Below are 21,664 nucleotides of genomic sequence, written 5' to 3'. Positions count from 1 at the left end.
AAAAATGTAAAAAAAAAAAAAAATGCCATTTGACCTAGCCATTCCATTACTAGGTATATATCCTAAAGAAGTGTGAACCAGGACAAGAACAGACAGATCATGTTCATCACAGCACTATTTACAATAGCCAAAAATGGAAACAACCTAGATGCCCATCAACAGATGAGTGAATAAGCAAACTACACACAATGGGATACTATGCAACCCTAATGAATAACGTAGAATCAGCAAAACACCGCATAAAGTTGGAGGATATGCTTGGAGGACGTTCTGCTGAGTGAAGTAAGTCAGTCACAGAAGGACAAATATTGTATTAACCTGTTATTGTAAAAAGTAAAGGAAATGTTTATATATGGAAGGAAAGTTTCTTTGTTGGTTACCAGGGATGGGAGGTGAGGTGAGGGAACGCTGTTAGATAGGTAGAGACAAGTATTGATTTGGCTGAAGAGAAGGACAATGTACCAAATGTGAGTGATCAACACAGTTGAACTGAGGAAGAGGAAGACATAGGGAGGTGCATGGGAGGTATGGACAACAAAGATGAACCCTTCTGCACATACAGTACTGCATTGCTAGTGAAGGCAAACATTGATAAACGGGAGGATAGATGGGTGGACAGTCTGAACTATTAGGTATGTCTATGTAGGGGGAGCCTGCCCATGATGATGTATAAGATTGGCAGACAATGTTTCTACAAGCATGTTTGTATGTTCTGTAAGAATTCCCAGGTATATAGTAGATCTGACAAGGGACAAGGTTGTAGTCACTCCTTGGCCACAGCCACCTACTCAGAGGGAGTGAGTAGTTGGACCTGTGGGCTCAGGACCATGGTCACAGCGGATATCAAGCTCAACTGACATAGCATACTACACAAAAACATTGTTCCACATCCTACTTTGGTAATAATGACTGGGATCTTAAAAGTTTGCAAGTGGCCATCTAGATGCAACAATTGGTCTCTACTCACCCAGAGCAAAGAAGAATGAAGAAAATCAAAGACACATGGGAATAATTAGTCCAAGTGCCTGGTACACCGTGTGATCCTCAGCCTATATGACTGAGACCAGAAGAACTAGATGGTGCCTGGCTACCACTGTTAACTACTCTGAGGATGACCTCTGTAGGAGATCCTGGATAGAGTGGGACCTATCCATGGGTATGGATAGAGTAATTCATACTCATGGGAACAATGTGGAACAAAACTCAAAATCATGTTTACAAAAAGGGGACCAGATTTGCTGCTCTGATAGAGCCTGATGGAACCCCTGAGATTATGGCCCCTAACTGCCCTTCAGGTCTGGAAGTGAACCCACTCCTGTGGCTATCAGCCAAACAGAAGACAGGCATATAAACTGAATATTTACATTAGGTAGATACACTCCTTGGAGAGATCAATCATGGGAGAATAGAAAGGCTGTGTATGCACAGGGAGACAGCTCAGGGGGCAGGAGTGCGTGGGAAGGAAGGACACAGGGAAGAGGTGGCTATGGGGAGGAAGTGGGAGGGAAGTTGTTGCATTGTGGGAAATTGCAGTCAATGTCATGAGACAAAGTGTATGTGAGCTGCTGTGTGGAATGTGAATTTGTTCTGTAAACTTTCACCCAAATCACAATTAAAAATATATATATACCATTGGTCTTGATCATATGACACCTCCTGAAATGGATGAGCATCAACCAATTCTTATTGGTACAGTGACTCTGTATACAGACGAGGTGACTGGAAATACTGGGTCAGGCACATCTTAGTCCTCAAAGTGACATTTTTGCTTTTGAATATTTTAAGGAGATCTTTTGCTCTGGTGACATAGTGCCTAAGGCATTGATTGCTAACCAGAAGCTGGCATTTGAAACTCACCAGCCACTCCTCAGAAGAAGGTTGGGTAATCTACTTCCATAGAGACAGTGCCTTGGAAACCCAAGGAGGGATCACTATGAGTCAGATCTGACTGGACAGCAGTGAGTGGTTTTGGTTTGGTTTGCAACAGATTTTCCCAATGCTATATGTTGTTTGATTTCCTGATTGCCTCTTCCATGGGTGTTGATTGTGGATCTAAGTAAAGTAAAATTCTTGACAACGTCAACATTTTCTCCATTTATCATGATGGTGTTTGATTGGTCCAATTGTGAAGATTTTTGTTTTCTTTATGTTAATGTGTAAGCCATACTCATGGCTATAGTCTTTGATCTTCATCAGTAACTGCTTCAAGTTCTCTTTGCTTTCTGCAAACAAGGGTATGCTATCTGCATATCACAGTTGTTAATGAATCTTTCTCCAATCTGCTACTATGTTCTTCATTTAGTCCAGATTCTCAGAAAATTTGCTCAACATACGTATTTAATATGTATGGTAAAAAGATAAAATCCTGATGACACATTTGCTGATTTTAAACCACATGATATCCCCTTGTGCTGTATAAACAACTGCTTCTTGGTTTATGTATAGATTCCACATGAGCACAATTAAGTGTTCTGGAATTCCCACTCCTGGCAATGGTATCCATAATTTGTTATGATCCACACAGTTGATTGCCTTTGTATAGTCTACAAAACACAGATATCTGTGCTTTGTATCTTTCTGGTATTCCCACCAGTCACTCCTCGGAAGGAAGATGGAGCAATCTACTTCCGTAGTGATACTGCCTCGGAAACCCAAGGAAGTGTCGCTATGAGTCGGGTCCGACTCGACGGCACATAACAACAACAACAACAACAGTCAAGATCCATATGACATGAATATATCCCTTGTCCCATGTCTTCTTCTGAATGTGGCTTGAACTTATGCCACTTCCTTATTGATTTACTGCTGCAACCATTTTTAAATTATCTTCGGGGTAATTTTACTTTCATGTGATATTAATGCTATTATTTAATAATTTCTGCACTCTGTTGTATCACTTTTCTTCAGAATGAGTACAAAAATGGATCTCTGTGAATTGGTTGGCCAAGTAGCTGTCTTCCAAATTTCTTGGCATGGACGATTGAGTGCTTCCAGCATTGCATCCGTTTGTTGAATCATCTCAATTGGTATTCCTGGAGTCTGTTTTCACCAATGCTTTCAGTACAGCTTGGACTTCTTCCTTTAGTACCATCGGTTCTTGATCACATGCTACCTCCTGAAATGGTTGAATGTTGACCAATTATTTTTGGTACAATGACTGTGTATTTCTTCCATCTTCTTTTGATGTCTCTGCATGATTCTATCTTTTGCCCATAGTATCCTTCAATATTGCAACTTGAGGCTTGATTTTTTTCTTCAGTTCTTTCAGCTTGAGAGTGCTGAGATGTTCTTCCTTTTTGGTTTTCTAACTCCAGGTCTTTGCACATTTCATTATAATACTTTATCTCCTTCAGTCACTCTTTGAAATATTCTGTTCAGCTCTTTTACTTCATCATTTCTTCCTTTCATTTTAGCTATTAAACATGTATGATGCTCTTGATGTTATCCCACAACTCGTCTGGTCCTAATACCCTCATCATAAATCCCTCTGTTACACTGACCAGTAGCTAAAGCCCATAGGCAAAGATATTCCTATCAGCAGGATATTTAAGATTCCTAGAGATCACCTCCCTATAGCTGAGAGCAAAGGCCAGAGCCTTCTTTGGGTTAAGGTTAAATCTTCAGTACACATTAGCCCTTTGTGGAGAATCACTGTATGTCTGTTGACAGCTCCCCAGGCCTATTGGAAGCCTGTTTTAGACCATAAGGTCATAGCCTGCCTGGATTTGCAACAGTTTCTCAGATGGCAGATGAAAGTTCTGTGTGTATTTAACCTCCTTCTGAAAAACATATTTATTGTTTTGTTTTATTATAAAATTAACAAACATGCATTGTAAATTTTATACTATAAAATGTATACTGTAGAAGTTCCCCATCATACAACATAATCCAGAAGTATATATAAACAGAAAGCGCCTCATAATTCAAGAAATAACTGTTCCTAAAAATTTGGTTTATATTTTTATATTTTTCCTATGCATATTTTAACATATAAATATGTAATTACTTTTAACAAAAATGATATACTATACAGAGTTCTGAAACTTGCTTCTCCTCCTTAGCAGTATATCATAGATATGACACAGAAATGTTGCCACATATAAATGAATCTAATTTTTTCAAAGACTGAATAGTATTACAGTGTGAATATAGCACAATTTATTTAACCAATCACTTATTGATAAACATCTAGGTTATTGCCAATTTTTTTTTTTCTATTGCAAACCATTCTGCAATGAACATTCTTCTACATATATAATTGGGCCCTGTGCTAATATTTCTGCAGGGTAAATTCTTAAAAGGGGTCTTGCTGAATTAAAGAATATGTACATTTTGCAATTTAATAGATCTTGCCAAGTTGTACTCTAAAAACCTGATCCAATTTATACATGTATTAACAATGCATGTGAGTGCTGGATTTCTGTCACCTTTCATATATTCTTCTTATAAATCCAAATATTTAAAGTGAAATCAGCATTACGCTCTTCTCATTCCAAGAGTGGGGACTGCCTTGCACTTCTTAATGACACAGATTGAGGCCCGTGGGATAACAGCTCTCCTTGCCCCATTCCTAACCTGTGCAGATTGGATGGTGAGTTATATGGATACACCCCAAAAAACTAAACTTTGGAGTGTTTAGCTCCATGAAATGGAGGATTATTGAATATCCTGTTAATATATGCAGCAACACACTGCTGTGGAGTTGGATCCAACTCATAACGACCCCTCCTTGGGTTTCTGAGGAGGTATCCCTATGGAAGTAGATTCCCCAACCTTCCTTCTGAGGAGTGGCTGATGGGTTTGAACTGCCAGACTTCTGGTTAGCAGTCAAATGCCTTAGGCACTATGGCACCAGAGCTCCCATAAACTAATCAAAGGAGTGATTTTTCTGTTCTGTTCACAGGTCCCACCACACTCGAGGGGAAGGGATTATACAGAGCATTTACTTTGGAAGGCAGAAGTCTTGGGACTTCTTAGATTCCTACCTACCACTCTATCTAAGAGTGAATGAATTCTGTATGTGCTGGATGTCAGGGGAGGGTCTTGGGTGCTGCTGTAATCCCAAGTGCACTCTCCTTTGGCAGGATAAAGAGACTCCTCTTCTATTTTTGTCTCTTATGTGGTTACAGGGGAAAGTTACCAATGGGCCATGCAAGAGCACTATTGAGGGTGTCTGCCAGCACCTCTCCCTTTTCTCTGCCTTTTCCTTGTCACTCACAAGGATGGGCGTGTTGTTGTTTTTATGTGCCATCAAGTCAGACCTGACTCATAGCGACCCTTCCTTGGGTTTCTGAGGTGGTATCACTATGGAAGTAGATTGCTCAGCCTTCCTTTGGAGGAGTGCCTGGTGGGTTTGAACTGCCAGCCTTCTGGTTAGCAGTCAAGTGGCTTAAGCACTACACTACCAGAGGTCCTAGGATGGGCCTAGGTAACCATAAAATTATTCCACCCAACCAGGGGTGGATGTCAGACCTATATTACAGCAATCAATTCCTGCCTTCTGGAAATTTGGAACTAGGATAGAGGTCATATTGCTTAGGTGAGTGGATGTTTCAGAGCTTCAGGCTGGGGCAGCATTTTATGCCATATACATAGGAACGTAGGAATTTAAAACAGAGGTTAAAAAAAAAAAAAAAGACACTAATATAGGAAGAGAAGTACAGATAGGTAAACCAACTGTCCTGGTTTGCCCAGGATGCAGAATGCCTAGGGCTGAAATAGTCCCAGGCAAACTGGGATGAATTACTTATGTTCAGTAGAGAAGAGAGACTTGTGGCTCTGGGGAGGGTCAGAGGAGTTACCCTGGATCTTGATGGTTTTCAGTGCCTGTTCCCAGTCTTTTGAGAGTCTGGGTGGGTTTCTTGCCCTGCATCACAGGTAACCTCCTAGTTCTGTTCTGTTTAAACTGGTCTGGGTGGCTGTGAGAGCGATGATGCCCTGTGCACCCCCTCCATTTCCACCCCCTGGTGGACAGAAAGACCACACTTATCTGCTTCCCTTGTCATTGGAGTGGGCCCACATGACTGGACCCTCGCCAGTGAGAATGGGAGCAGATGGCATGTGTCATTTCCAGTCCCAGGCATGCTAAAAATGAGTGTGTGTGCTCCATGCACTCTCTCCCTCCCCTCAGGCTGCAAGTGAAGAATTTCAATTGCAGTGTGAATGAAAGGAGCCCTGGTGGTGTAATGGTTAAGCACTTGGCTACTAACTGAAAGTCAGTGGTTCAAGCCCACCAGCAACTTCATGGGAGAAAAGACCTAATGACCTGCTCCTGTAAAGATTATAACCTAGGAAAACCTATGGGAAATTCTACTGTGTCCTTTAGGGTTGCTATGAGTCAGAATTTACTTGACTGCACACAACAGTATTGTAAGATGGAAACAGCCCGGCTTCCAGATCAGGGTTGGAGGCGAGCCACCAAGGAGAGCTGCTCCACACTCAGGGGGCTTTGTGTGAGAGAGAATTCAGTCTGGTTATGTCAAGCCACTAAGATTTCAAGGCTTTTTTTTTTTTTTTTTTTTTATCACATAGCAGACTCTTCTGACTAATTGTTGTTGTTGTTGTTAAGTGCCGTCAAGTCAGACCTGACTCATAGCGACCCTTCCTTGGGTTCAGAGGCAGTATCACTATGGAAGTAGATTGTCCAAACTTCCTTCCAAGGAGTGGCTGGTGGGTTTGAACCACCAGCCTTCTGATTAGCAGTTAAGTGCCTTAGGCATTACGCTACCAGAGACAGAAGGTTTATTTTATTTTCAACCAAAAATGCTTCTACTAAGACACAGGACCCTACTGAGAGCATCCTCAGTTTTGGAACAGCCTGGGAAAATCCTTGTTTGGTCACTTATAGGATGATCAGAGACATTACCTAGTCCACACTCAGGACCAGGATGCAAGATCCAGGGTGCAGAACAGGGGCTGAGAGATGGAGCTGACTTTGCTAAGGCTTCAGCCTCTCTCTGTGAGCTGGCTCTAGCCCTTCAGCCGATAATAGGGATGTGGGTCCAAGCAGGGAACTAGTGTGGCCACAGCAGGTCAATCAGCACTGGGGCCTCTACTGCACTTGGGTCAAATGAAAAGACCAGGGTTAGGAACCTGAGGACAGGGTCAGGCAAAGGTGGACACAGGGAGAATGGACCAGCCTGGCAGCAGAAATCCTAGGACTATCTGTCTAGTGAGTACTGCCATGATGGTGAACAGGTTCCAGTGGAACTTCCAGACTAAGAGGGATTGAGAAGAAAGGTGTTCTGCTTCTGAAAATCTGCCAATATGGGTCCTTGGGTGGTGTAACTGGTTAACTTGGTCAGCTGCTAATGGAAAGGTTGGAAGTTTGAGTCCACTCAGAGGCACCTCAGAAGAAAGATCTGGTGATCTACTTCTGAAAATTCAGCCATTAAAACCCTGTGGAGCACTGTTTTACTCTGAAACACATGGGTCACCATGAGTCGGAGTTATTTCAACTGAAAATGAGTCAAAATCTATTCCTACCGAACTAGGAAAGACAGCTTGGTTTCTGGACTATAATGCTTATAGTAAGATACAGATAAAAGTGCAAATGGTGAACAGGAAAGATGGAGGCTAGGAAAACAGGGGCAGCTATGGAAGTATGGGGCAGGATTTTTGTTTAGCTGTGCAGTGTGATGAAGGACTATAACAGCTCCATGCACTCAAAAACCACTTAGTGAGTGTCTTAGTTTCTTAAGTCTGCTTAACAAAGTACCACACACTGAGTGGCTTATAAGAACAGAAATTTATTGTCCCACAGTTCTTGAGCTGGGAGTCCAAGCCATGCTGATTCCTTCTGAGGTTTTGAGGAAGAATCTGTCTGTGTCTCTCTTCTAGCTTCTGGTAGCTCCAGGCATTCATTGGCTTGCAGCTACATGGTCACATTGGTGTCCTTCCTTTTTTTTCTCTCCATGTCTCTTCTCTTTTATAGGACACCGGTCAGGTTGGATTAGGACCCAACCTACATAGATATAACTTCATGTTAATTTAACTGATAACATCTCCAAAGGCCCTATTTCCAAACAAGGTCATGTTCATGGGTATCACAGGATTAGGACTGCAACATAAATTTGGGTGGACACAATTCTATCCATAACAGAGCGTATTCACTGCATGTCAAGCCATGTGCTGGGACTGGAAATAGAAGGATGGCTAAGATGGAGTCCTAGCCTTCATCTCACAGGCCAAGGATGATTATATAGAGCTGGGGACCTAAATCATTGAGGTCAGTGCTTTTCAAGCTGTGTTCTGTGAAACCCTAAGGAGAAGCCACAGGGATGGTCCAATGCAGGTGAGGCAGGGCAGGTAGACCTAGAGAACCCAGCAGATGAGGCTCCTGGTGCCCCATTCCACCTGCATCTATTGCTAGATTTCCTTTGGGAAAATGGATCCACTGCTTTTTAAAATGAAGAATACTTTTAAAACTAGCTCAGTCAGCCCATTCTCTCCTTAGTCTATAAGTGAGGAGATGGAGAGGTTTAGAGGGGTGAAGTGACTTGCATGGCACAGCCAGTAAGTGGTTGAGCCTGGACTAAAGCCTGGTCTTCTGACTCCCAGGAGTCAGAGGACCTGGCCTCTAGACCCAGGCCATATAGAGCTGAGGCATTGCTGAGTCCTCTATGAACCTAGGTTTCCTTGGCTGCAACATGGAGCTATTGACACCTGGCATGGCTGACTTGCAGGATCATTTTGAGGACCAAATGCAGCAGTGTATGTGGCAGTTCTTGGTAGCTGTGGCTGCAATTATTGACTAGAAGGTATCCCTCCCCACTGCATGTCTCTCTGGTAGCCTGTCAGCTGGAAGCCAAAGGGAGATGAGCAATGCTCCAGGTATTTGGGATATCTCCTGTATCAGTGGCTTTGGCTATCCCTAGGCAAACAGCTCCTTACTGGGCCCAGTGGACACTTGGGACCCCTCTTCAGGTAGGAAGCCTGCTCATGAGCTGGCTGTCAACTGGAGACCCAGTAGCTGGCAAACACACATCCTAGGCTGCTGAGGCACCAGTGGAGAGCTTCTGGCTAATCCAGCACAAATCATGTGGAGGTGCTAGGCTGGATGGGCATCTGGAAGAGTTAGCTCTGTCCCCTCCTGTATCCCTTGCCAATTCCCTGCTTTTACTGCAGAATGTCCCCTAAGACCTCATCTCCTGTCTTTCTTGGGCACCCAATCCACATTCTACTTACTTCATGGGCAGACTTTCTCCCCAGGCTAGGCCAACCTCCCTCCTGTTTTGGTTCCATCTTCCCCTTCTTATCCTGTCCTTCTTTAAACATCAGTGTTAAAATGCAGACTGATCCGGTAGCTCTGAGCTGGGGCCTGGGAATCTACATTTCTAACAAGTTCCCAAGTAGTGTCCATGCTAGATATAGAGTAGCAGGGTCTAGAACACCCATCCAGGAACATCTTTTGAGTCTAATTTATATCATTGTTTCAGGGAATTCTGGGAAAGTCATCCCTAGCTAAGGTACCTTGGACTGTTCACCTCACACCAGGGGAGAATCGGGAACCCCTGCATTTCTTCAAAGCTCAGAGAGGCTGCTGCACACCTACACACACACACAAACACACAATGCAGCAGCCCAACATCCTCCACATGCTACACACACATGAGAATGGGGTCTGGTAGCCTATAAGACCATACTATTGAGTATTAAACACCTCCTAAATCAAAATAATTCAAAACAGAATATGGCCTTTTGGCTTAGGAAGGGCTGGAACAGTTGGTAGTTTGGGAAGGGCTGCAGGGCAGAGTCAATGAGGGCTGACCAAGGTGGGTGGGGGCTGAGCAAGGATACACTTGTGGGCCAGGAGGAAGGCAGGGAAGATACAGAGGGGTGACAGTGAAGCCTCTGGCTTCTGGGAGGTACTAAGGGCTGCCATGATAACAGTTAAGATGCAGGGCCTCCAACAGTCTACAAAGCACTTCAAACTTCATCCTCCCTGCAGATAGTATGATCCTGACTTCACAGATGAGGAAACAATGGTGCCTGGTGCTAGGTGACTTGCTCCAGGTGGCAGGAGTCACTGATCCCATGGAGATCACCCAGAACCACATTACTGTCAGCTAGGTCAGCTCAGAAGCTGCCTAGGGGAGATTCTGAGGAATTCTACCTCTGACTCCTCCTCTCTGAGTAAGGAGTAGAATAGGAGGGTCTTGGGACATGTGCTGAAACTGTGGTCTCAGGGTGACTAGAGAGGGAGCCCTGTATTTCTCAGTGAAGATGGCTTGGGTGACAGGATCACAGAAGGCCTAGCAGAACTTCTGCTTCCGATTCAGCTCTCCCCTTTTCATTCTAGAGTGAAGGAGGCAATATGCAGAACTGACATATGAATGGGATTTAAAAAAATACCTCTGTCCCTAACCATACACTTGGAAAGAATTATGACACTAAAGACAACCAGAAGGAATCAGTTTTTGTCCTCATTGAACATGCCGAAGGCACAAAGGATGCTTGCAGTTCTCTCCCAGGTCCAGTGAACTTGCACATATGCGTGTGAGCACACACACACATGCACACATACATCTCCATACCCCACCTTCCCATGGCCCTGCCTTCACATCAATGGATAGAATAGGCATCTTGTGGCCCACAAGACCATGGATTCTGGGGGCAGAACAATATCTCCCTGAAGATGGAAAGATAGAGATCTTCAGTTGTTAAATTTCCTTCCAGCCAAACCAGATCCTACCAAGGAAGAGTAAAGCAAGCTCTGGATTTGGATACAGAGTCCCTGGCCTTACTATCTGTATGCCACTGGGCCAGGCTTTTAACCTCTCTGAGAATCAGCATCCTCATCTGGAAAATGGGCAGAACAATCCCTGCAGAGTTGGTGTGAGGGTTGGTGAGGTAACATGTGGGTAAAGACTCAATGATGTAAAAATACTGTTAAGTTTAGTATTAACATGAAAAGTCAGCAGCAACAATCGCAAGAATGCATTGCAGACATTATTAATGGGAATAAGCACCCAGGACTCCAGGGGAAATGTCTCAACCATCCATGGATGCTTCTTAGAAGAATGATCCCTTCCTGGCATCCATGCTGGTCACTTGACCCAGAGGAGTGTGTAATCCTGGCTCCGTGGAGCCTCTCCTCTCTGGCAGCTCCCTTCCTGTCGGCAAGCACTGGGCAGGCATTGTCACACTCGTCACAGGGATTACGCTAATTATATGTTTATCTCCATTGCCAGGGTGCTGGGAGTCTTCAGCCTGCGTGGCTTCCACTCTCGCTTGCTAGACTGGCTACCTGTCCTGAGGACCTGGCTGGTTGTTGTATTGTTAGACAGATGTCTGCAATGCATTCTTGGAATTATTATTGCTGGCTTTTAATGTTAATACCAAACTTGACAGTATCATAGCCTTGTGTTATTATGAATTCCCCAGGGATGCTGTCCTGAAGAGGGGACAAAAGAGAACTCACATAAATCCCCCCTGTAGAGCCCACAGCCTGTCCGTGGACTTTCTCCCTTATTCACTCAGCAATTTACATGCTCTGTGTGGGGCTCTGAGAGGCTGAGATGAAAAGACACAGTCTCCACCTTCAAGAAGAGCACAGGCCGGCAAGGGAAGCAGACGTGTACACAGATATTAGTAATGCATGTTCAGAATGCTATGTTGTTATTGTGGCTGTGTGCTGTCAAGTTGATTCTGCCTCATAGTGACCCCATGTAAAAGAGTAGAACTGCCACACAACGTTTCCTGTGCTGCAATCTTTATAGAAGCAGATCACCAGGCCTTTTCTCCCATGGATATGCTTGTGGGTTCCAATGCTAACCTTTCAGTTAGCAGCCAAGTGCATAATTATTGCTCCACTAGGCATCCTTTTTTGGAGTGATATAATAGATAAGAATCACACAGAGTGGCAGCATGATGGGGGGTAGCTTTAGAAAGGAGACAAAGTTGCAGTTATTGTTGTTGTTGTTATGTGCCATCCAGTCGGACCCGACTCATAGTGACCCCTCCTTGGGTTTCTGAGGTGGTATCACTAGGGAAGTAGATTGCCCAACCTTCCTTCTGAGGAGTGGCTGGTGGGTTTGAACTGCTAGCCTTCTGGTTAGCAGTCAAGTGCCTTAGGCACTACGCTACTTTGCCAGATGTGAAAGGGTTCTAGGGGCAAGGAGGGGGCTTCCAAGCATACAGAACAGCATAGGCAATGGGAATGAGTGAGAGGATACTTGGCACACTGAGAGAAAGGTGGGAAGCTGGGTGTGGCTGGAGCACTGGGTCCCTAGGGGCACTGATTATGTGACTGTCCTATTCCCCCATTGGAATGTAAACTTCCTGAGGGAAGAGACTGCCTATTTTGAGTGCCTAAGGCACTTGACTGCTAACCAGAAGGCTGGAGGTTCAAACCCACCAGTCACTCCTCAGAAGGAAGATGGGGCAATCTACTTCCGCAGTGATACTGCCTCGGAAACCCAAGGAGGGGTTGCTATGAGTCGGATCCAACTCAACGGCAGTGGGTTTGGTTTGGTTTTTCTATGTGACCCAGTAAACATTTTCTGAGAATATGTTTTATGCAGGGCACAGTGTTGTTTCTGAAGGAGAGATCAAAGACGAGATCAAGAGTAGGTTCCTGCCCTAACAGGGATCCAAGTCTAGCAATGGAGATGACACCCACTCAGAACTGCAAAGCAAGACAGAATGCAGAGCAGCCCAAGTGCAAACACTGAGTGTTTGGGGAGCCCGGGGGTGGGGTGGGAAAGAGATTAATGCCAACCAGGAGGGATCAGGGAAATTTATGGAGGAGGTGGTATATGCTGGCTCTTAAATGTCAACACAAAAAATGGTGGAAAGTTTATCTTTACAAGTGGAAGGACTGGCATATGAGAAGCGCCAAGGTTTGAAAAATGGAGGCAGGTTTTGGTACAAAGTTGACTGTCTTGTAACAGTAACGCTAGGCATAAGTGTTGTGAGTGTGTTTGTGAAAGGTGGCAAGAAATGATTTTGGAAAAAAATACAACAGCTATCCTTTATAAAGCATTTACTGTGGGACAATCTCTGACTAAGTCCTTCACGTATATTATCTTACATAGTCTTAATAATAAGGAACCCTGGTGGTGCAGTGTTTAATCACTGGGCTATTAACTGAAAGGTTGGTGGTTCAAACCCACCATGTGGTAATGCGTTTCCATAAAGATTTCAGTTTTGGAAATCCTATGGGGCAGTTCCAATCTGTCCTGCAAGGTCACTATGAGTTGGAATTGACTTGACAGCAACAGGTTTGGTTTTGGTTTAGTCTTCATAGTAGTACCATGAAGTAGATTTTATTTTATTCTCCAAAGAATATGAGGTACAGAAAAGCAATGTCACTTGCTTGCATAGTTAGCAGCAGAACAGAGCACTGGTAGCATAGTGCCTAAGGCATTTGGCTGCTAACCAGAAGGCTGGCGGTTCAAACCCACCAGCCACTCCTCAGAAGGAAGCTTGGGCAATCTACTTCCATAGTGATAGTGCCTTGGAAACCCAAGGAGGGTTCGTTATGAGTCAGGTCTGACTCGATGGCACATAACAACACAATAACAATGTGGCTACAGAGGCCATACTGTGAACACTATACGATACTATTCTCAGACGGTGATGATCAAATGTGACAGAAAATATTAAGTGTCTTCCCACTGCCATTCCCATTTTCCTTGTTGGCAGAGCGCTGATGTGTTTGGGGGTATCTAGAATCCAGTAAATCTCAGTTAGCTTAAATCAGTTCTGGTAATCCCATTGCCCTTGATAGCCATTGGTGTGGAAAGGGGCACATTACCTAGTCCTGTCCAACCAGTAGAGATAATTCCACTGGGGGGTGTTGAGGAAAGGTCTCTTCACTAACAAAAAGAGACATCTGGGAGGAAGTGGCTTATCTTCTACAGTGGGGTATTATCATGTCTAGAAGTGGCTCCTTGAGCTGTTGCAGTCGTTTTGCACCAGAAGGTAAGTGGTGAAGATAGTGAATTAGAAAGATGCAGAGAACCAAGGATAATGTACTGAATCACTGAATGTACCTAGTTTGGCTTCCTGGGCACCTTACTCCGGGGCATCCTGTGATGTGATATCATTAATCTTTCTGGTTAAAGCCAGTTGAAGTGAGGGTCTCTGTTACTTGCAGCCCAAAGCATCCTCTGACAGTTAAGGAGATAGAACATGAAGGTTTTCCTCATAGAAGCTAGCATATTGTCTTATAACCAGGCAGTGGCAGCTTGAGAGAAGGAAACCTTCAGGATGCCCATGAATCATAAATCATACGTAGACACTAGAAAGGGCTCACCATCTTACAACAAAAGCCAGTAACCAAAGGGCGGAGGAGGGGAGCTGAGAATCAGCAGTCCTGGATTCTTGATATAGTTCCACATTCAACTTGCTGTGTGACTTTAGGGAAGCCACCCCCCTCCTTCACTGAGTCTTCACTTCATCATTTATGAAAAGAGGGGGCTGAATTTGATGTGCATTTAGGGCCCTTCCAGCTCATTGGTTCTCTGATGAATTGTCATCTGTCTAAACCCTTTAAACTGCTTTTCTAAAAGAATAAAGTGGAGGATATGGTGGCTTGAAGTTGGGGGTAGTTGATGGGCAGTTTGCTCCAGATGGTACCACTAAGACTGGTTGAGAAAAAAATGTTTTCTTTATAGAAATGAAGCAGAAGATTTGGAATTGTCTATTATAACAGACAGGAGCTCTAGTGGTATAGTGCCTAAGGCATTTGACTGCTAACCAGAAGGATGGAGGTTCAAACCCACCAACCACTCCTCAGAAGGAAGATTGGGCAATGTATTTCCACAGTGTTACCACTTCAGAAACCCAAGGAGGAGCTGCTGTGAGTTCGATCCGACTCCATGGCAGTGAGGGTTTCTTTGTTTTTGTTTTTTGGTTTATTATAACAGAGACCAGGGAGAGGGACAATGGGTGAATAATGAAGTTTGAAGTGATTGCTCCCCAGACTTGCATAGTGAGTCAGTTCTGAGGATGAAGGAGAGGATATTGTTCTCTTCATTACTGGGAGGGGCTGGGAGTTAGGGTGTTGAACTTGAAAGAACCTGCTGCTGTGGCTCTCTGATCCCTGCAGTTGAAACATCTTGGAAACAGGAAGAACATCACCAACTCTGTGTAGCTAGAAACACTACATTGCTTTAGGCTGTAACATCTGCCTTACATTCATATTCAAAGCAACTACTTGGCAAAATTTTAAAAGGTGAAACAGTTTTTCAGGGACAGAGAGTCTGCAGAGAGCCTTTCAGAGGGATCCTCTCTTATTTTTCTTTTGTCCTCTTGTCGTTGCCCATTTCCTGGTTTTACCCATCTCCTGGACTCAGCTTCCTAATGTTCCTTTTTGGCTGCTGGGTCCAACCCTCACCTGTTCCCACCCCTTATTACTTTACTCCCTGATACTTCACTCTGGGTGGTACAAATAGTTAAGGACTGGACTACTAATCAAAAGGTTAGTGGTTCAAAACCACCCAGAACACCTTGGAGGCAAAGCCTGTCGATCTGTTTCTGAACCAAATAGCCTTGAAAACCCTGTGGAGTTCAGTTCTACTCTATACACACAGGGTCGCTATAAGTCAGAACTGACTTGACAGCAACTAATAACAGCCATTCCACTCTGTGATACTCCACTTGGGTCTGAGTCTATCCTTCCTAAGCATGCTTCGAAATTGTCTTTTCCTGTTTTAAATCCCAATCTATACACACTTCTGTTTTCCAGGTGGATTGGTGTCAGGTAAGTGTCAGAAAGGCAATCTGATTGAACAAATTCACACTGAATTGTGAATGACTTTTTTTTTTTTTTTTAAGAGTAAGCTTATTAAATGGAATCAGTCTCTAATTGTCAAAAACATTAGGTACCATGACAAAAACAAAGAGACCATTTTCTGCCATGGTAAAAGAACTTGGAGAGGAGGTAGCATTGGGGCATATATTCAACTTTCTCTGTTATGTGCTTATTTATTTTTAACCTCTGAAACATCCCGCACAGCAGATAAACTGGTTTCTAGAAGGGACACGTACAGCATGCTTACCCCGAGAATCTGTTAAAAATATCATAAAACTGGCACACACACTAGTCTGGAGGTGGAAGAAAATGGGACTGAGAAACTGGTAGTATTGGTACCATGAAGGAAATAAACACATGGAAGACCCAGCTTATTTAGGATTGGGATTCAGACCAGACCCCAGGGATGTAATGAGAGCTAACATAGTGAGTGGGTGCTATTAGCCTGGCACTATTCTCAATGCTTTACTTGTATTAACTCATTTAAACCTTTTAAACAAATCAGTGAGGTAAGTACTATTACTATTCCGTATTTACAGATGAGAAAACTGAACCACCAAGAGTTAAGAATTTTCTCAAAGTCAAACAGTAGCAGAACCAGGTTTTGAACACAGGCAGTATGGCCCCAGAGCCATATTGTGCTTATAATTCTGTTGCCTCTTGAAATTTGCTCCCCACCTAATATTTTCCTTTGTCTTAGCCTGGAAGCTCTACCGGGACCTGTTCAGCATCAGGGCAACAATCAAGCCTCCACTGCCAGACAGGTGGTGCTGCACATAAGGTGCATTGGTTGGGAATCCAACCCAGATCTCCTGCGTGGAAGGTGAGAATTCTACCTCTGAATCAACACTATGGAAGATGGCCCAGGAAGAGAGGCCTGGTGATTTGCTTCCAAAAACCAGCCAATGAAACTCTTATGGATCACAACAGTCTAGTCCAACACCGATCATAGTGTTGGTGCAGGATTGGGCGGCATTCCATTCCGGTGTGCATGGAGTTGCCATGAGTTGAGGGTTGGCTCCATGACAACCAACACCAACATCTAATATCAGTCCCTCACATTGGCACATGATGGTTTAGGGTCCTGCCTTCATCTAAACCTTTCCCAAGCTTTCCCATCACAATGGCCAGTCCTATGTTCTAGCCATCCTGTCTTTGGAAATGAAAATTACCAATATCAACATATAAAAGGTGTCATAGTGCCTAAGGCATTTGACTGGTAACCAGAAGGCTGGCGGTTCAAACCCACCAGCCACTCCACAGAAGGAAGACCAGGCAATCTAGTTCTGTAAAAATTTACCATCTCAGAAACCCAAAGGGGGTTGCTATGAGTCAGAATCAACTCAATGGCCATGAGGTTTTTTTTTTTTTTTTTTTTTTTTGAGTTTGAGTTCTACCTTTCAGTTAATAGACAAACCTTTTCTGCTTGCTGGCTCCATATCTAGCAAAATGCTAGATGCTATGTAGAGTGAAAAAATCAATGCCATATGGTCCCTCCTTCAAGGACCTCACAGTAAGTTTCAAAAGATGAACGTAAAATGACTATAATACTGGATAGAAAGGGTTGTGAGCCATGAGGTAGGTTTAAAACAAGGAAGAGAAAGAGATTACAGTCAGAAGGTCTGCTCTTGAGGGACATATTGTAGGTTTGAGGTTGACTTTCAAGCTTGAGCTGAGGCAAAGAGCATTCTCCACTGGAAGAAACAACATAAAGAAATGCTTCGAGATGGAAAGGCATGCAGCAGATTTAGGGACCAGAAAATGACCCTATTAGATTGGAGCAATGGGAACAGGAAGCAGAACAGCCAGCAGGAAGTATGGGTTGAGTATTAGCATAGTGCCTAAGGCACTTGACTGCTAACCAGGAGGCTGGTGGTTCAAAACCCCCAGCCACTCCTCAGAAGAAAGATGGGGCAATCTACTTCCATAATGATACTGCCTCAGAAACCCAAGGAGAGGTCGCTATGAGTTGGGTCCGACTCGATGGCACATAACAACAACAACAACATTGCCAAAAACAAAGTTTGGGTACCGACTGGACTGGAGCCGGAGGGGGTTGGCCTTTACCTTCTCAGTAACATACGCATCATTCTGCAGTGAAGCTCTGACAATAACACTTTTGATCCTTGATTTTCAAACTCGGTTCTCTAATTCTCTAGGGGTACCAAACAAAGGACCAAAGCCACAGGGTGAGTGCTGTACATCTTCTTGGAGCAATATCTTTATTTGACGGATAGTACTTTAAAAGGTAACTTTCATATGAAAACAAATATGAGTAAATTATGGCACAGACTACAATGCTTGCTATCATTTTTCACCTAAAGCAGGAGCCTTCTGATGGACCATTTTGGGCAGCATTCGGGAGTGACAGTCAAAATACATAACAATCAATAAGGCATGAGCAATAACCAATCAGAACTGGAGGAGGATCTTTGCAATACCAAGGTTAATCCTTTAGTTGCTGCATGGTAGGGAGCATCTGGAGCCCCTTAGGCTGAGACAACATAGAGGGGAAAGACTCAGAAGGCTCAGGACCAACTGGTTGGGAAGCATGTCCTGTATTTTATCAACCAGCTGGATATCTTGCCTGGTTACCCTCCCAGAAACCCCTGAGTTCCAACTTGCTTTCATCTTCCTCTGAGTGAGCCTTCAGGGAAACTTAGAGGAGAATTTGACTGGTAACCAGAAGACTGGTGGTTCAAACCCACCAGCCATTCCTCGAAAGGAAGGCTGGGCAATCTACTTCCATAATGATACCACCTTGGAAATACAAGGAGGGGTTGCTATGAGTTGGATCCGACTCGATGCCAGTGGGTTTGCTTTGGTTTGGTTAATGAGTGACTCTGGGAGTAGAGTAGTGAGTTTCTAGAGTGCAGCATGACCCTGGGGGGTTGGGGTCCCTGTGGGGAGGACCATATGCCTCTCTATGTCTCCCATCTAAGCAGAGACCTTGAGCCCAGAACATTCTCTGACAAAGGAGATTGGGGATTGGGTCACTATCTCTCTTCCAGTTCCTTCTCCTTACCAGAGACATCTTCTTCCTGTTCTGGGGACGCAGTAACTTTTTCTGTCTCTTGCCCATGCACAGGCAGCACATGGCACCTGGCCAACCCCACTTTAATATCTGTTCCCAGCAGGGAGGAAAGAAGGTCTTTCTCACTGCAGCACAAGAGGGGGGTGTGCAGGACATCTGCCCTGCACTGGCTGCCAGAAGTGACTCGCTGGCCGTGGGAGCCCATTCCCCATAGTTGAAGCTGATTTTGCTCTCTCTCTTGTTTGTGTGAGTAAAGTGTTGTTACACCCAATGCCTATGTGTAATTTGTGTCTTTTATTGGTGACTCAAACCTTGGCTTGATGGTCCCCAGATCCAGGCATTTTGTCCTGCTGTCTGTGCCTTTGCTGAGGCTTGGCCTGCCAAGTCCATCTACTACTAATACAGACTGGTGAGTTCCATCTCCAGCCTGTGCCACCTGCAATACAACCTTCTTGTAGGAGAGCAAAGCCCACTACATAGGCTCACCCTATTCCCCCTGTAAGTATTTTTCTCATAAGTTTTTAGGGGGAAAAAATAAAATCATCCAGACTCTTAGCAGTACATCAAGGATACTTGAATGCATTTGAAATATAATGAGTATGCAGCATAAAAGACATGCCTCATAAGAATCTTTTGAAAGGAGAAATAAAACAAACGATCCTGCCTTTGTATCTTGCCTCTCAGAGGCAGCAATGAGTCCCCTGTTGTTCTCCCCAAATCACAAACTCAGGTATAAATTACAATTAGTAATTAGGTTTTTGCATGGGAAGTGCCATTGTTAATGTTAAGCAGGAAAATATTCCACTTTTGGTATGGCTACTCTGGGCTGTTCTTGTCTCCCCAGGCTTGGTGCAGAGGCAGGGACACTCAGCCCTTCCCAGCTTCACAACCCACTTCTCAAATGGGGAAATACTACAAACTTTCTTCTCAGCCCTTCTCATGGCCCAAGGTGGCCATGCAACCAGTTCTGTCCAATGAGAGACAGTTTGCCTGGGTTCTGGGAAAGACTACTCTATCGTCAAAAGGGAAAGATGGGTGAGAAGGGGCTTTTGCCTCCTCTTTTCCTTACTTCTTTGGAAACTGTCATGTGACATGAGAATGTGATGCTAGGAACTGTGGAAGTCATAAACATGGGTAGAGACATGGCTGACACACTGAAGATGACAGACTCGATGGATGGAAGGGGACTGGATCCTTCTTAATGTGGATGAGCTGCTGTTCAACCCCAGAAACCATCTGCCTCTGCAATTTTTATTATAAGGAAAGTAAACTCCTATTTTTACCACACTTTTAGTCATGTATTCTGTTACTTATAGCAAAAAAAAAAAAAGGAACCAGTTGTCATTGAGTCAATTCTGACTCATGGCTATTCCATGTGTATCAGAGTAGGACTATGCTCCATAGTGTTCTCAGTGGCTGATTTTTCAGAAGTCAATCACCAGGTCTTTCTTCTGAGGCACTTTTGGGTAGACTTATACCTCCTAACCTTTCAGTTGGCAGTCAAGCGCATTAACCATGTGCACCATTCAGGGACTCTTGTAGATAAAATTGGAATTTCTCTATGATAACAGATTATTAGTGAAGACACACTTGACCTTGCTACTGTAGTAACATAATCCACAAATCTCATTGGGAGCTCTGCTGGCATTGTGCCTAAGGCATTTGACTGCTAACCAGAAGGCTGGGAGTTCAAACTCACCAGCCGCTCCTCATAAGGAAGACTGGGCAATCTACTCCCGTAGTGATACTGCCTCGGAAACCCAGCGAGGGGTCGCTATGAGTCAGATCTCACTGGGTGGTGAAAATGATCAGATGCTGGACTACTAACTGAAAGGCTGGAGGTTCAAACCCATTCGAAGGCACCTTGGAAGTAAGCCCTGGTAATCTGCTTTCAAGTGATCACAGCCTTGAAAACCCTATGAAGCAGTTCTATTCTGTACACGTGGGGTGGCCATGAGTTGAAATCTACTTGACAGCAACTAGCAACTACAACAACAAGCACAAGAAAACCACGTTTATTTCTCAATCTCCTAAAGGCCATCAAGAGTTGGACAGCACTCCTTCATCATGTGTCTATGACAATATGGCCTCTAGGGTCATTGATTAGAGGAAGAGAAAAATTATGGATTACAGGAGCTGTATAAAAGGGCTTGTCCAGGAAGGTACATACAGCATGCCTGCCCACATCTCATTGACATGGACCAATCTCCTTCAAGGGAGGCTGGGAAATGAAGCCTCGCAGTGGGCATATGCAGTATGGTCTCCACCACACTCCCTAAATGATACAGTATCTTATGTATCTTCCATCAAAAAATGGTTCACTTATTCAACAGATGTTTATTGAACTTACTTGTCAGGGGAAGGAGCCCATTTGGCACAGTGGTTAAAATGCTTGGCTGACAAATCAAAAGGTCAGAGGTTTAAACTCACCACTGCTCCATGGAAGAAAGATGTGGCAGTCTGCTTTTATAAAGATTACAGCCTTGGAAACCCTATGAGGAAGTCTACTCTGCTCTGGAGGGTTGCTGTGACTTGATGGCAATGGGTTTGGTTTGGGGTGACAAGTAAGCTGTAGGGACCATAAAGGGGAAGAATTGACTATCTTGCACACAAATACACCATCACATATCCAGTGCTCATGGCATTGGATACAGTAGACAATATAGATATAAAACCAAGATTACTGACATCAAGTAGATTCTGACTCAGAGACCCCCATGGGGTTTCCAAGGCTATAAATCTTTACAGAAGTAGATTGCCTCATCATGCACCTGCTGAGCAGCTAACTTTCTGGTTAGCAGCCAAATGCCTTACTCACTGTGCCACTATATATATATATATATCTCACCATATGCTTCTATATGGTTATT

Source organism: Orycteropus afer, unplaced genomic scaffold (genome assembly GCF_000298275.1).
Source record: "Orycteropus afer afer isolate SDZICR_OR568_19922 unplaced genomic scaffold, OryAfe1.0 scaffold00059, whole genome shotgun sequence".
Classification (NCBI taxonomy): domain Eukaryota; kingdom Metazoa; phylum Chordata; class Mammalia; order Tubulidentata; family Orycteropodidae; genus Orycteropus; species Orycteropus afer.
The sequence above is the reverse complement of the archived record's forward strand: the minus strand, read 5'-3'. Positions refer to the sequence as shown.